We start from the raw sequence: 17,778 nt of genomic DNA, 5'->3' as shown, positions 1-17,778 counted from the left end.
CATATACAATACATACATTATTTGGTGAAATAGATGACTAAGAAACCTCTTTGCTATGATATCTTCAAAATAATAATACAACAATCCCTTGACAATCACCCAGATTACCCAGTGTAAGTATTATGTCAAGCTTCCCCTTTAAGCTCAAAAGAACCTTGTACTGCTGGAGACATAGACAGTTTCCGCCCAGGAGCTTATTACAAATAAAGAAAAAAAAACATAAAAATTTGCCCATTGAACAAAATTTATTACACCCAAGTATTAATAGTTTATTTGAAAAATCAAAATATATTTAAAGCCCTTATCAAAATATCTGTCTAGTAAATGTGTGACCTAATTGCTAAGAATATGAAAATTAATACTGCAGCCTGAGCAGTAGAAGTGGACATTTTATAAGGCAAGAATTATGGTGGTAATAATTTCCTTCTTTTTAAATAAAAAAAAATGAGATTGCTTCATTACAAAACCTCTAATGAGACAGAAAATAATGTCCAACAAAAATTTTCACACTAAAGAAAATCAACTTCACACACATGCACACTCGCACGCACACACACATCTTTTTCTGATGGAACAATTCCAGGTTTCTATAAGAAAATGGTAGTTTGGATGCGGCAAAATGGAATCAATTTGCTAAATTACATAGAAATGACAGGTTTCTTTGCTATTTGTTGATAATTATTTGCTTCACCATTTCATGTTGCTCTTTTCTGCTTAATCACTCCCTATCCATTGCTATACATTTACATAATACTAATATATAGGCATTAAATCTATCCCCCCCAAATCATTCCTTTATCCAGATGTTTCATAATATCCAGATATTGGCTGTCATGAAGACTATATAATTCAACAATTATCTATATTCTATAAGTATGGGTGAAGTGCTTTGTACAAGGGACTGGACATTCAAGGGGAAGACAGACAGACAATTCAATCAATAGATAAAGATAGAATCTAGATTTAGATAGCTGGGTTTACCTAAGTATGCAGGTATAAACCTAAATATATTTATATCTATATATTTATATATGTATGTAGCTATATAGATAGATAGATATAAATCTAGCTGTTTATATATGTATGTGTGTTATATGTTCATAGAGATTTGTGTGTATATATATATATATATTCAGTCTATATAATAATCCCAAAATATGCATAACAAAAAACCTCACAAGCCTTGTTCCTTATATTTGCTTTTATAGAAGATTATAAAATCATAGGTCTAAAAGTTGCAACATCCTCTATAGTCAATGACTCTCTTTTTGAGTCAAATGAGTCAATGAGACTTTTATTCTAAGGGTAGGTGACCTCTATTGAGTAAATCAATAATAACACTAAATTTAAAGTGTCAAAATACAAAGACCTATTTCTTTAACTTGATGAGAACATGTCTCAATTTATCTGAGTTTTATGCTCAATGTGAAAAAGCCTTTAATTGCCTGGAGTAACCGTGCACAAGATTTTGCATGGTTTGGCTCTGGAAACAGTAATGTCCTCTGGGTCCTATATGAAACTGAGGAGAAAGTTCAGAGAGATTTGAATAGAGAAGAGAGAGCATTTCAGGCAAATAAAAGAAATTACAAATTGTAAATAAATTATAAATAAAAGAATTATATAAGTATGTGGGGAACGAGTAAAGATTTAGTTTCAGTTTTGATATTTTCCATCCTTTCTTTCCCCTTTCCCAAATCCCCATCTACAGTAACAGAGAAGTGCCTTGTAAAATTTGGAGGTCTGTAGGATTTCTATTTTAGCAAAATTCCAGGTTCCACTGTTGGCAGTTATGTGTATCAGGAGCCAAAAACAGACAATGTATATTTAAACTCTAAAAAGATTCCAGAAGCAAAACTATACCATGCTGAACAGAAACATCTTGAGGACTCAAACAAAAGTAAGTGACTGATGGGTTGAAGACCTGGAGCCCAAAAGGAAAAGATCATGTCTCTTTAAGCAACCCATTTTCCCCTGAAAATTTTTTTCCTTGTTGCTGGCTTAACTCTGTAATTCCCTTATCAGGACAGAAATGGAGATACTGACCCAAGCACTCTCTTTTTGGCACCAGATCCCCAAGGTCCATGCCTCTGGCAAATAAACAAAACAAACAGAAAATAAACTCTCTTTTCTCCCTCAATGCTTGCTATCAACAAAATGATCTCTGCAGACTCCCTTGATTTTCCCATCTATAGATCACTGATGCCTGTTTCCAAGATGCCTGGACCCCTTGCATTATGTAATTAGCGTCTTTGGCCTTCCTTTTCCTGCCTCTTTTCTATATAAAGTCTAGATTCACCTCCCATTAGGTTTCAAGTTCCCCAAAGGAACTTCTCCCACTACTATTAGTGTTATAATAAACTGCCATTTGAATGAAAGATGGTTTGAGTGTGTGAATTCATTCCAGGCAGCACTGCCTTAGTATTGATGGGGTGCCGGCACTCCCAAACCAAGGAACACAAATTAGTGCGAGAAGTGTGAAGCACGGATTTGGGAGACAAGTGAAGGTATAAGTTCAGTTAGTTTGTAAGGGATGGTCTTGGCAAGGAGAAGAAGCGACATTTCCTCAGAGGCAAGAATAAAGGAGAAACAGAGCATATGTGAACTATGTGGAGAAATTTTGAAGTCTAGTGATTAGAATAGATTTGTCAGTTTCCATTTGGACATTTTAGTGTCATGTAGATATGAGAAAAGAAAGAGGATGATGATGGTGCAGTGTCACAACTGGGATAACAGGTATTTGCCCTTAATGTCTGCCTTGCTTAGGTTTGTTGTGTTGAACAACAAAAATCACTAAGGGAGAGAAGCAATGTGAAAGAAAAAAATGATCTTCCTAAAAGTGTGGTCTGACCATACCATTCCCCTATTCAATAAACTTCAGTGACTTCTTATTACAACCAGGGTCAAATAGAAATATCTGTTTAGTTTTAAAGACCTTTATAACTGTAATGTAATGCCAAGGAAAGGCAACTTCCCAAGGTTCAGAATACCAGCATAGGTGCTCTCCATTTTATTCAGTGACAAACCAAGAACAGAGAAGATCAAAACATGACATCATTCCAAATACAGCATTTACTAAGCGTGATTAAATAATCTCCAAGTACTACCCCACCCCAGGACCTTCCAATCATTCAATCAATTACAAAGTCTCTGTTCTAAATACTTCTCCACCGCTAGGCTATACCTTAATTTAGTCCATCACAAAGCCCCTCTTCTCAAATGGAGATTAGTTTCCAAACATAAGGTCAAAAGTTCCCCACCCCTGGATCACAATTGAATCTACCCCAGAGTTACATCAAGTTTAAACACAGCACTTAATACCCAAATGGAGGTCTTTTCTTCATCTTGACACGAGGCAAGTTCTCAGCAATCTTAGTTCCTGGGGAGACAAGGCTTAGCAAGGCCATAAGATACATTGCCAGTCCCTTCATGAATTCATCCTCTGTCTGTAGAACAGTCCTAGAACCCCTGAACACATTAGCAAAGCCCTCTCCCAGGATTTCTGTAAACATACAACAAGAAAATCCTTCTTCAGGGCTTCTGAACCAACAGAAAGGCTCCCAGACCCCTGCAACAACAGCACTGTCCTTCACCAGTGGACAGTATTCATTCTGTCTGCAGGACAGTCTCCAGACCCCTGCAACAACAGCACTGTCCTTCACCAGTGGACAGTATTCATTCTGTCTGCAGGACAGTTTCCAGACCCCTGCAACAACAGCACTGTCCTTCACCAGTGGACAGTATTCACTCTCTGTCTGCAGGACAGTCTCAGGGCTTCTTAGTGAACAGCCAGGTTCCAGGACTTCTTCAACAAAAGGACTGTCTTTCACCAGTGGACAAATCTGGCAAAACAACATCAAAACAGACAGACAAAGTACCAGCAAAACAGCCATGTCTCCTCAGTCCTTGGCAGCTCAGAGGGGCAGGTCTCAAAAGTCCAGGGCAATTCAAAGCGGCCACCAGCAATTCTCTTAGTCTCTCTCTCTCCACGAGGTGCTGCTTCCAAAAAAAAAAAGTTCTCCTGCCTCTCTCTTGTCTCTCCAAATTTACATCACCAGCTCCTCCCAGTTCAGGACTTTCTTTTCACATCAACAAGTCCATCCCACAGGTGGGATTAACAAGCTCTGGGTTTTAACACAATCAATTTGAAAACCAAGCCAATACAGAGGAATCTTTAATTGCCATTACTATCACAATAACCTGTACCTTTCTACCTTTTCAGTGTTATTACACCTCACTACCATGTTCCATTGCCAATAGCTTCCTTAGCCTCCTTGCTTTTTCTCACACAAAATCCTCCATCTCTGAATTCTGTGCATTTTTACTGTCTGTCTTCTATGGCTGACATTCTCTCCTTCCTCATCTTTGCTTTCTGGCTTCCATGGTTTCCTTTACAACCTGACTAAAATCCCACATTCTACAAGAAACCTTTCCCACCTTTCTACAGAAAGTCCTCTTAATGCTATTTCTTCTATCTGAGATTACCTCCAACATATCCTTAATATATCATGTTTGTAGATAGATGTTTGTATGTTTTCTCCCCCATTAGGTTGTGTGATGTTCTTACAGTATAGGAATAAATGGAGACTTCCTTAAAATAATAAGTAGCATCTATTTAAAGCCATCAGTAAGTATTATATGTAATGGGTATAAGCTAGAAGCATTTCCAATAAGATCAAGGGTGAAACAGGGTGGTCCACTTTCACCGCTCTTATTCAATCTGGTACTAGCAATGTTAGCAGTAGCAATTAGAGAAGAAAAAGGAATCAAAGGAACCAAATTAGGCAAAGAAGAGATCAAGTTATCACTCTTTGTGGTTGATATGATGATATACTTAGAGAATTCTAAAAAATCAAGTAATAAACTACTTGAGAGAATGAATAAATTTGACATAGTTGCAGGATATAAAAAAACCCACATAAATCCTCAGCATTCCTGTATATTTCTAATGAAATCCAACAGCAAGAGATAGAAAGAGAAATCCCATTTAAAGTTACTGTAGACATTATAAAATATTTGGGAATCTACCAGCCAAAACAAACCCAGGACCTATATGAACACAACGACAAAACACTTTTCACACAAATAAAGTCAGATATCACTAATTGGAAAAACATCAATTACTCATCGCTGGGTTGAGCTAATATAATAAAAATGAAAATTTTACCTAAATTAAATTACATATTTAGTGCCATACCAATCAATTTACCAAAAATATCACTTTATAGATATATAAAAAATAGTAACACAATTTGTTTGGAAGAAAAAAAGTTCCAGAATATCAAGGGAATTAATGAAAAGAAATATTAAGGAAGGTGGCCTCGCTATACCAGATTTTAATCTGTATTATAAAGCAGCAGTCATCAAAACTACTTGATACTGGTTGAGGAATAGAGCAGTCAGTCAACAGAATTGATTGGATACATGAGACTCAGTAGTCAATGACTATAATAATCTACTCTTTGATAAACCCAAAGACCCCAGTTTTGGGGATAAGAATTCACTATTTGACAAAAACGCTGGGAAAAATGGAATATAGTATGGCAGAAACTGGACATAGACCATTATCTAACACTGTATACCAAAATCAAGTCTAAATGGGTGTATGATCTAGTTATAAAGGCTGATACTGTAAGCAGTCTGGGAGAGCAAGGAATAGTTTACCTGTCATATTTATGGAGAGGGGAAGACTTCATGACCAAACAAGAATTAGAGAGCATTATAAAATGCAAAATGGGTAACTTTGATTATATGAAATTGAAAAGCTTCTGTACAAACAAAGCCAATGTAACCAAGATTAAGACAGAAGTGGGAAATTAGGAAAGAATTTCTACAACCAGTGTCTGTGATAAAGGCCTCATTTCTAAAATATGCCAAGAATTGAATCAAATCTATAAGAATACAAGTCATTCCACAATTGATAAATGGTCAAAGGATATGAACAGGCAATTCTCAGAGGAAGAAATTAAAGATATCTATAAGCATATGAAAAATGCTCTAAATCACTACTGATGAGAGAAATGCAAATCAAAACCACTCCGAGGCACCACATCTCACCAGTCAGATTGGCTAAGATGACAAAACAGGAAAATGATAAATGCTGGAGAGGATGTGGAAATTATCTACACAGAGATGCTCTATTTGAGTGGAAGTGATCTCCAAGCTAGAATATAAGAGTATAAAGTGAAAAAGGAAGATAGGTTAGATCAGACCTATGTGGTATATTCATGGTTGGTAGGTATTGATGTGGATGATAGTTCTGAGATGAGTGAAGGTGACTGAGAGAGCTCAGTCAGAAAGGAAGAAATCCAAGAAATGTAGCGCGATATCACAAAATAAATCAGTAAAATGAAATAAAAATAAAAAGAGAAGCTAGAGTAACCCGGAGGAAAAGATAAAACAAAACAAAACAAAACTCAAATACAGCAAGGGACTCAAGAAGAATAAGAAATAAGGAAAAGACCATCAGATTTGGCAAGTAATTGATAACTGGTAATTTAAAAGAGAGCAACTTTAGTTAAGTGGTGAAGTAGGTCCCAGACCGCAGAGATTACAAGTGAATAAGAGAGAAAGTAGAGACAAATACAGGTTTGTTTGTTTGTTTTTTCCCCAGACCCATTCATCTGCCTCCAGTTCCCCTCAGGGTCTTTTTCACCATTTGCTTATCCGTTATCTTAAGATTTTCCCCCATCAGTGCCTTCTTTCAGAAAAAAAAAAAAGATATGAAATGAAATGAAATGCATCTTCTAAATTATGATACTTATAAATGCTTCTCAGCTTTATTTCACTAGGTGTTTATGGGGGCAAGGGGCATAAACTAAGGAATGAAACCCTTAGAGTAAGAAATTAGGTACTAAGTCTCTGTTTAAAGACATTTTTTGTAGGGAATGTTGGAGGTTTTTTTCGGGGGCAGAGGAGAGGACTGAAACATGTCTGATAACACTAAAATCACATCACTAGGTGCTTACTTCTAAGGTAAATTCGGAAAGAAAGGTGTTCAAAAGAGAGAGAGAAGCCAAGAAGTGCTAGAGAAAACCTGCTTTCATTTCAATTTTATTAATGCCTACCTTTAGTAATAGCTTTACCAAAAACAAGCAAACAAACAAGGAGGATAAAATAAACACATCAAGTTGTTCTGCTTTCTCTCAACTCTTACTCCCCTTCAAAAGCTCCTTGACTTTGGAATGGAGGCAGAGAGACCTTGTCACAATTTTTATGGAGGGGAAAATTTGCTGGATATTAAGAGGGAGGAGGGGGTTAAAAATGACTGAAGAGGTTATCAAAGAATGGGTAAACTATGAGTAAAGGTAGCAGAACAAAATAATTTTATATTATTTGCTTAGAGAAAGTATTTGCCTCTCAGATAAGTCATTCAAGCTGTCACATCTATTCTTTAATACTGAGTTATTGAATTTTACATGTCATCTTGGTGGATTAAACAAACATTTCTTTTAATAAACAAATGAGGATGGTAAATCCTCTTCTTAGAAAAATGAAAAAAAAATACTCATAGACATGACCAGATTTTTAATCTGTATTCTGATCATACATCCTAAGGACATAAGTTTCATTTCACTAATTAAAATGCCTGCAAAACTTAGCTCTTCTCAACAGTACTTTAAAAATTAATGGCTCCTTTCTTCCTCTCTGAATATACCTATTCCCTCTTTGTACCACTTCTGTTGAATGTACTACATCAAACCAATGAATCCTGATGTGCATGGAGACCTCAGAGCTACCTCCAGTGTGCCCTGCTTTCATACAGATAAGAAAGGGTCTATGTTCAAGTTTTTGACCATTGACTTTTTTTGATACGCTGGTGAATTATTTATTTATATTTATCTTGTCCAAATGTATAGGTATAGGCTTGATATGGTTAACTCCTTAACTGCTTGTCTGATTCAGTGGAGAAAAACACCTAGTGAAAAGTCATTATGGGAATTAAACATGAGTTAAATTGATTTTCCACATAAGAGATTTTTTAAAATGCAAGTAAAGGTCAATGTAGAAAAGAACTTGCCTGTGCAGCCAACTCCCCAAATTCATATCAAAGAGCTATGTTTTAAGAAACTATTCCAATACTAAAAATAGACTGAAAAGGACTGGTTTTACCTGGGGTGAGCAGATATTTCCGTACAAGAAAGCCTTTAGCTTCAGGGTTATTTGTGAACTCTGAAGCAGGATGGAGGACACAACTGCATGGAGGTACCTAGAGTGCATGCACATGTATGCTTTGAAGTTAGTGGGGAAAAAAGCATTATGTAAATTTGTTTAATTTGAATTTAATTTTCCAAAATTAAGAAAAAAAAGCAATATTCTTTTTCCTTTCTACCCTCTTCCCATACCCTAGGGAGTATAAGGAGATGAAAAGAAAGCAATGGAAAATTAAGCACTTTCAGTAAATGATCAATCCAAACACATTCCTCCATTGACTATGACCAAAATATATATATCTCATTCTGCTCTGTGACTCCAGTTCATCTTGATCAAGAGGATTAATTGGAAACTCATAAAAATTCCAGATCAATCTCAAAATTCTCAAAATATAGAGGATATAGAATGAGGTAGTGACAGCATCAGAATTGATAATTCCAAGTTTCTGAGTCCTCCTTATTCCCTCAGAGCTCACAAATGAAACTGAAGGTTTCTGAATGTTACTTTGTATTAGTGACATAACTAGACAAGTTGGGGTAACTCCTGGGAATTTGGGCCAAAGCAATGATTACTCACTCCCAAAGCATCCTAAGTCCCCCAGCCTTTTAAATGGCTTCCTTTTATGACTACTGGCATTCAACCCGGGTAGTACCATTATGTTTAACCCAGGTAGTTAGTGCCATTATGTATTTTCCATCTCCACCACTGTATGGTGTTCTCTAAAGTTTAGGCTACTAGTAGTACAAATGACACAGGATTTTACTTAATTCTCTACCATCTGACCTACTCCCTGATAAATAATATAATCTTAAAATACTTTACCTAGAAAACCCTATAGGAATATACAATGTGGTACAGAAGGAAGTAAGGCAAGGTTAGAATAACAGACTTAAAATGGGCAGAATTTTACAAGTTGTAGATACTACTAGTCTTCAGCTGTAACAGGAGGCCTCTAGCTCCTGCATAAATTCTTTCTGCCTAATCTTGGCCTTGGCAATAACTTTGTTCTAGTTTTTTTGCCTTAGGTTTAATTCATTGTAGCTGTTGTGTCTCAGTCATTCAGAATCTTTCCTAAGACCTCAACTATAAGGAATGAGACTAAAAATCAGTCAAGTCTTTTACACATACATAATTTCCCAAGCCCAGCATCTACAACCTTATTAACATCTCATCCTGGACATAGACACAATTTTGCAAAGTAACTTCTTTAACATTCCCAAACTCTTAGCAAGAAAAGACCCAAATCTATCTACTCATATACTATTTATCTTTGATCTTTGCACCAAAGTCAACTCATAGGGGAGGTAGACTAAGACTTGAAAAAGTATCTCTCCCTGTTTTGTAAGATTCCATACCTAGACTCACAGACTTATTTACCTGGAGATGCCTGTTGGACCATCTTTAGGGGACCACATTCAGATCCCTTCTGCTACTTTTCTCTGCGGTATGATATACCCCCTCTATTCTGCTTTTCTGTTATGGGAATGGAAATTTAAGATCTTCCCTGCCCCAGGCCCTTTGATAGGCTTAAGTGCACCTGGAGGCTGTGGCTGGAGGCTTGATTTTCAGGAATGCTTTTTGATTGCTCAGTGGGTCAAGCGGGTTGTTACATTCTCTGACCCCGGAGAAGGCTATATAAACCCTGATGTGCCGCTTTGTTTTGGGGCTCACTTTGAGAAGTGTTGTGTGATTTGACCAGATGAGACTCTGGGCAGCCGTTGAGCTCCCTGGCTTTGAAAACCCAGATGTTGGTGCTTCCTCTCTGGTAACTGTGACTAGGTAGGGATGTAATGGTCAGACAGTTGGAGGCCTGTCTGCTTGATCTGTTTCTATGTCTTCTTGTAACTTCTGCTTGTAAATTCTGTCTGTATACTTTGAATTTCGGGGTGCTGACTTTTTTCTCCTAAACTAGGTAAATGATATATTTGATTGATTTAAGCAAGATTGTTAACCCATTTTGAGTTGCTTTCCTTCAGAATAGCAGATCTAAGGACCTGTGTTGGCAGTCACCTAGGTATGTTGGGGTGCTTGCTGCTACATCTTCTGAAGAAAAATAAATTCAGATATTTCTGGCAGGTTTGTAGTTGAAATATCTCTTCCATTTATCATAAGAGCTATGACATGTAGGACACCTGAAAAGACATTACTTTTTGAGTTTTTAGGCACTTTTTGTTGTTTCAAAAGCATTATTAAAACTTTTCATAAGTTGAAACTGTCTCTAGATAAAGGGATCTTAACCTTTTTTTTTATATCATGGACCGCTTTGATACTCTGATGGAATCTATGGACCCTTCTCAAAATGTTTGGTGTCTACATTCATAATTGAAAGAAATTTTAAATTTCAGCTAAAGCTTAGTGAAAATAAAGATACATCTATATCAATCCCTATATCTATGTACAATAAGGCTTTGAAAATAATTTTTGTTATCCTTGGTTCTTTAAATTCATTGCTGACTTTAGTTCCTTTTAAATTTGAGCTCTCCTGACCCTGCTCTTACACAACTATGTCATACTTTCTCATCCTTCATTGCATTCTGTTGCTGTCATCTTCTATACATGCTTTTCTTTTAACCTAACGCTATGGTTTTCAGGGAGTTCCATGTTCATCACATGGGTCTCCTTATTCAACAGCCCCATTTCCTTGTCGTGAGAACAGTTTTTGTTTGAGTCTTCAGAATTTTATTCTTAAGAACTTCCCAGCCCTTCTTATTTGATGTGAAGGTTTGTTGTAGAATTAAATTTGTAAGTCTACCCAAGGAGCAATGGAAAGATACATATTTGCCATGAGTAAATATGTATATACATATAAAGTATATACACATGCATGAAATATATCTATATGTGTGTATATATATGCACATGTATAAAACATAAGTAGATGGTCACATGAGCAAATATGCAGGAACATATATGTGTATGTGCATATATATATTTATGCATATCCATGTGTTTAGACATAGATTGTGCATTTCTCTGTATATGGGTCTGTTATGTATTGCATAAAAGTTTGTCCATGGCATACATATATATGTATACATATTTACACATATATGTATATGTTGTTAAAAAAGTGGAATGTTAAATTCTCAAGAATAAAATTTGAAATAAACAGAAACAATTCTGATGAGAAGAAAATGGTGCCTTTGTCTAAAGAGACTCAAGGATGAACATGAAACTCCCTGAAAAAACAGCTTTTAGGGGGTGAAGCCAATATGGTGGAGTGAATGCAGGGACTCACCTGAGCTCTCACATAAATTATTTCAGTTACCTCTAAAAGTAAATCTGAATAAGTTTTAGAGTGGCTGAATCCACTAGGAGACAGAGTGCGGCAGATTTCCAGCGTAGGACAATACAAAAGTCAAAGGGTAGAATTTGTTGCTCCACATGGGGGGACCCCAGAGTGTGCAGGCTGCACCAGCACAGACCCAACCATAGTGGAGTGGGAATGAACCCTGGAAAAATTAATCTCCTCCAGTAGTGGAAATTCTCAGACCTCCTAGCACAGGACAGGGGTCTGTCAGAGTTGGATAAGAGACAAGTGCAGGATCTGTGGCAGTGGCAACAACTACTCCTGGGGCTATCAGTCCACATACTAGAAGTTTGAAAGTCATCTACTTGAACTTCTTGGAGCCAAGATGGTGGAGTAACCATAGGTGCTCTCATTCCTCCTTGTTGACCTTGAAAAACCCAGAGAATATTGCCCCAGGAAAAATCCTGAAATTTTGGAACCAGTGGGAGGTTAGGGAGATCTAGGAGTGTCCTTCTTGCTGTGGCTGAGGGGGATCACTGCAGGATGGGAGGAGTCCCAGCAAGCCCCACCTCAGTGAACCAGTGGGAAATCCTGAGCCCCAGAGAGGTGGAACTGGTATGCACCAACACCAGGAACCTAGGAGTGTCTTCAAACAGCCAGGAGAATCAGCAGACACCAGCATGGCACCATCCCCCAGTGACTGAGCCCACTTGAGCTCTAACCCAGGTCTGGGGAGGTGGACACCTGAAGCATCCAGACCACCCTTCTCTCACACTTTATGCTGTAAGCTTCAGTGTAACCCTGGGGAAATGCAGAAAGACCTGGTGAAGGCCTTGGACTTAGCAAACACCAGTCAGCTCTAGTTCATCACCAGGAGAGCCAAAGCATTGCATAGCCTCTAAATGCAAAACCAGAGGCCACAGCACACAAAATCAGTAACTGGGCTCCTAGCTCCCAGCACAAGAAGCATGGGTCAGAGCCCTCTGTGCCCCAGAAACAGAGATTCACTTTAAAAGCCAGGAAATAGGCAATCACAATGGACAAAAAGCAAACTGGAAAAACAAAGACCATAGAATTCTACTATGGAGATCTGGAAGAACAAAATACATACTCAGAAGGGTACAGTATTGGTGCTATAGCCATATCTGAAACTTCAAAAGGAAATATAAATAAATCTCAAGCCCAAAAAGTATTCTTAGAAGAGCTCAAGAAAGGTTTTAAAAGACAAATTAGAGAGGTAAAAGAAAAATTGACTGGTTATTTTAAAAGTACAACTGGCAAAAGGGAAAAAAAATTCACTAAAGAGAAAAACTCCTTAAAAAGCACAAATGCCCCCAAATGCACTCCAAAAAAAAAAAAAGCACAAATGGATGAATGGAAAAGAAGGTATGAAACCTAACCAGGAAAAATAAATCCTTATAAGTAAAAACTGACCAAATGGAAAAGAGGTACAAAAACTAACTGAAGATAACAATTCATTAAAAATTAGAATTAGACAACTTGAAATAAATGACTCTATGAGGCATCAAGAATCAGTCAAGCAAAATCTAAAGAATGAAAAAAATAGAAGAAAATGTAAAACATCTCATTGGAAAAACAACTGACCTGGATTGGCTAACATGATAAAACAGAGAAATGATAAATGCTAGAGAAGATGGGGGAAAATTGGAATACTAATGCATTGTTGGTCAAGTTGTGAACTGATCCAACCATTCTCAAGAGCAATTTGAAACTATGCCCAAATGGCTATAGAAATGTGCACACAGTTTGACCCAGGAATACCACTTCTAGGACTGTATCCCACAGACATCATGCAAGTATCAAAAAGTCCCATGTACAAAAAAAATATTTATTGTAGCTCTTTTTGTGTGGTAAAGAATTGGAAAACAAGAGATGACCTTCAATTGAGGAATAACTAAACAATTTGTGGTATATGAATGTAATGGAATACTAATGTGCTATAGGAAATGAAGACAGATGGACTTGATTAGATGGACCTGGAAAGAATTATTTAAACTGATGCTGAGTGAGGGGAGCAAAACCAGAAGAACATTGTACGCAATTACAGATAAAATGTATTTGTGATGACTAACTGATAGATTGGGTCTTCTCAGCAATGTAAGGTTTTTATACAACTCCATAATACTTATGATGGAAAAGGCTTTCCACATTCAGAGAAAGAATTACAGAAGCTGAAGAAAACTACTTGCGCTCGCTCTCTGTCTCTCTGTCTCTCTCTCTCTCTGTCTCTCTCTCTCTCGTATTTTGTTTTGTTTCTTCTTTCTTGTAGTTCATTCCATTGATTATAATTCTTTTTTTTCATAAATTGACTAATGTTTAGCATAAAGGTATATGTAGAATCTGTATCAGATTGCATGTCAACATGGGGGAGGGAGGGGTTATAGATGGAAGGGGAGAAAATTTGGAACTCAAAAACTTATGGAAGGAAAAAAGAAGCCAAAAAAAACCCCAACACCTTGTTATTCAATAAGAGCAAACTGTTTACATTCCTATATTACATTCCTATATGATACCTGTTAATCTTGAGACTTGCATAATTATTATGACATTTAAGAATGATACACACATATAGATAAAGGATATGGTTATAAATTAACTGCTGTGATGATAAAAATGTAATTAAGGGGTACAAAGGGATTTTAATGGGAGAAGAGGAAAGGAGGAGGCAGAAAATGGTAAATTATATCACATGATGTGATACAAAACATATTATAGTAGAGGGAAGAAGGGAGGGAGAACAAAATTGCATGAGTTTTACCCTCATTGGTTTTGCTTCAAGGGAATAACATACTCAATTAAGAAAATGACAATAATTAGACAACATAACAAATCTTATGGGATGCAGTGAAAGCAGTTCTTAGGGAAAGTTTTTTATCTCTGAATGCTTACATGAATAAAATAGAGAAAAGGGAGATCAATGAATTGGGCATGCAATTGAAAAAGCTAGAGAAAGAACAAATTGAAAATCCCTAATTAAATACCAAATTGAGTATACCAAATACCAATTTGAGTATACCAAAAACCAAAGGAGAGAAATACCAAAACCAAATTTCAATACAATTGAAATTAAGAAAACTATTAAACTAACAAATTAAAATAAGAACTGGTTTTATGGGGAAAAATAATAAAGTTGATAAACCTTTAGTCTATATGATTAAAAGAAAGAAGAAAACCAAATTACCAGTATCAAAAATTAAAATGGTGAGTTCACCTTCAATGAAGAGGAAATTAAAACAATAATTTGGAATTATTTTGCCCAATTGTATGCCCATAAATTTCACAATCTCAGTGAAATGGATGAATATTTACAAAAATATAAATTGTCCTGATTAACAGAAGAGCAAGTAAAATAATGAAATAACCTAATCTCAGAAAAAGAAATTGAACAAGGTATTAGTAATTGAACAGCAACAGCAACTCCCTAAGAAAAAATCTCCAGGGCCAGAATGATTTACGAGCAATTTCTATCAAACATTTAAAGAACAATTAATGTTAATACTTTATTAACTATTTGGGGAAATTGATAAAGAAAAGAGTCCTACCAAATTCTTTTTATGTTACAAATATGACAGCTAATATTTATTTTGCAAATATGATACCCAAACTGGGAAGAGCCAAAACAGAGAAAGAAAATTATAGATCAGTTTCCCTAATGAATATAGATGCAAATATTTTAAATAAAGTTTTAGCAAAAATATTACAGCAACTTATCATGTGAATAATACACTTTGATCAAGTAGGATTTATTCCAGGAAGGCACTGCTGTTCAATATTAGGAAAACTATTGGTATAATCGATCATATCAACAACAAAACTAGAAGAAATAATATGATTATCTCAATAATTGGAGAAAAAGTTTTTGACAAAAATCATCACCCATTCCTATTAAAAGGGATACACATATACCTATTCCTATTAAACACTAGAAAGCATAGGAATACCTGGAATCTTCCTTAAAATCTTAAGTAGCAACTAACTAAAAACATCACCAAGTATTGCGTATAATGGGGATAAGCAAGAAGCATTTCCAATAATATCGGGGGTGAAACAAGGATGTCCACTATCACCCCTGTTATTCAATTTGTTACTAGAAATGTTAGCTGCAGCAATAAGAGAAGAAAAAAAAATTAGAGATATTAGAATAGTTAAATAGAGACTAAGTTATCACTATTTGCAGATGATATGATTATATACTTAGAAAATCCTAGAGAATCAAGTAAAAAAAAAAACTACTTGAAATAATAAATAACTTTAGCAAAGTTGCAGGATATAAAATAAACTGACATAAATCCTCAGCATTCTTGTATACTTCTAATAAACCCCAAGAGTAAGAAATATAAAGATACATTCCATTTAAAGTTACTGTATACATTAGAAAATATTTGGGAGTCTACCAGCCAAAACAAACCTAGGAATTATATGAACACAGTTACAAAACACTTTTCACACAAATCAAGTCAGATCTAAATAATTGGAAAACCAGCAGGTGTTCATGCTTAGGCTGGACTTATATGACAAAAATGACAATTTATATAAATTAATTTGTCTATTTAGTGCCATAACAATTAAACTATCAAAAAGTTATTTTATAGAGATAGAAAAAATAATAAAATTCATCTTGAAGAACAAAACGTTCAGAATTTTTGGGAATTATTGAAAAGAAATGCTAGGGAAGGTGACCTAGACATGCCAGATTTTATACTGTATTATAAATCAGCAGTCATCAAAACTACTTGGTACTGGCTAAGAAATATAGTGGTGGATAAGTGGAATAGGTTAAGTACACAAGACACAGTAGTCAACGACTATAGAAAATACTGTCTGATAATCCAAAAGACTCCAGCTTGTGGGATAAGAACTCTCTATTTGACACAAATAGAGAGGAAATCTCAAAAATAGTATGGCAGAAACTGAGCATAGACCAATATCTTACACCGCATACCAAAATAAAGTCAAAATAGATTCTTGATTTAGATGTAAAGGCTAATAGTATAAGCAGTCTGGGAAAACAAGGTATAGTTTGCTTGTCAGATTTATGGAGAAGGGAAGAATTTATGACCAAACAAGAGACAGAGAGCATTAAGAAATGCAAAATGGATAATTTTGATTGCATTAAATTGAAAAGTTTTTGTATAAACAAAGTCAATGCAATCAAGATTGGGGGAAGCAGAAAACTGGGAAAGTATTTTTACAACCAGTATGTCTGATAAAGACCTCATTTCTAAAATATATGGAATACTGAGTCAAATTTAGAAGAAAAGTCATTTCCCAATTGATAAATGGTCAAAGGATATGAACAGGCAGTTTTCAGAGGAAGAAATTATATCTATAATCACATGAGGAAAATGCTATAAATCACTATTGATTAGACAAATGCAAAGCAAAACAACTCTGAGGTACCACATCTCATGGGTTCAATTGGTTAATATGACAAAACAGGAAAATGATTAATGCTGGAGATGTGGGAAAATTGGAACACTAATGCATTGTTGGTGGAGTTGTGAACTGATCCAATCATTCTCAAGAGGAATTGGAAGTGTGTCCAAAGGGCTGTAAAATTTGCTTACCCTTTGACCCAACAATACAACTTCTAGGACTGTATCCCAAAGAGATCCTACAAGTGGGAAAAAGAGCCATACATACAAAAAAATATTTATAGTTGCTCTTTTTGTGGTGGTAAAGAATTGGAAATTAATTAATTCTCCATTAATTGGAGAATAGCTAAACAAGTTGTGGTATGTGAATGTAATGGAATACTCTTATGCTATAATAAATGAGGATCAGGTGGACTTTATAATACCCTGAAGAGAATTATGTAAACTGATGCTGAGTGAGGGGTGCTGAACCAGGAGAACATTATACACAATTACAGACACTTTGTATCTCTGATGACTAACTTTGATATCAGAGTTATTCTGGGCTCTTCTCAGCAATGTCAGGTTATAAGACAACTTTAAAAGATTCATGATGGAAAGGTTACCCACATCCAGAGAAGAAATTAAGAAGTCTGAATGCAGATTGTAGCAAACTATTTGCTCTCTCTTTTTTTTTAATTTTGTTTCTTCTGTCTTGTGGTTCATTCCATTGGTTATAATTCTTTACAACTTGACTAATGTTTAAAAGGTATATATATATATATTATATACACACATACATACATATATACATACATATATGTGTGTGTGTGTGTGTATATATATATATATAACCTATATTGGATTGCAGGCCACCTCAGGTTGTGGGGGAAGGGGAAGAATTTTTTTTGGAGGGCAATTGAGGTTAAGTGCCTTGCCCAAAGTCACATGGCTAATAAGTGTATCAAGTCACACTTGACACTGAGGTAAGTCGGTTTTGAA

This window comes from Petaurus breviceps, unplaced genomic scaffold (genome assembly GCF_028583685.1).
Source record: "Petaurus breviceps papuanus isolate PSGF00001 unplaced genomic scaffold, PetGlider_PUasm1.0 90579, whole genome shotgun sequence".
Classification (NCBI taxonomy): Eukaryota; Metazoa; Chordata; class Mammalia; order Diprotodontia; family Petauridae; genus Petaurus; species Petaurus breviceps.
This window is presented reverse-complemented; position numbering follows the sequence as displayed.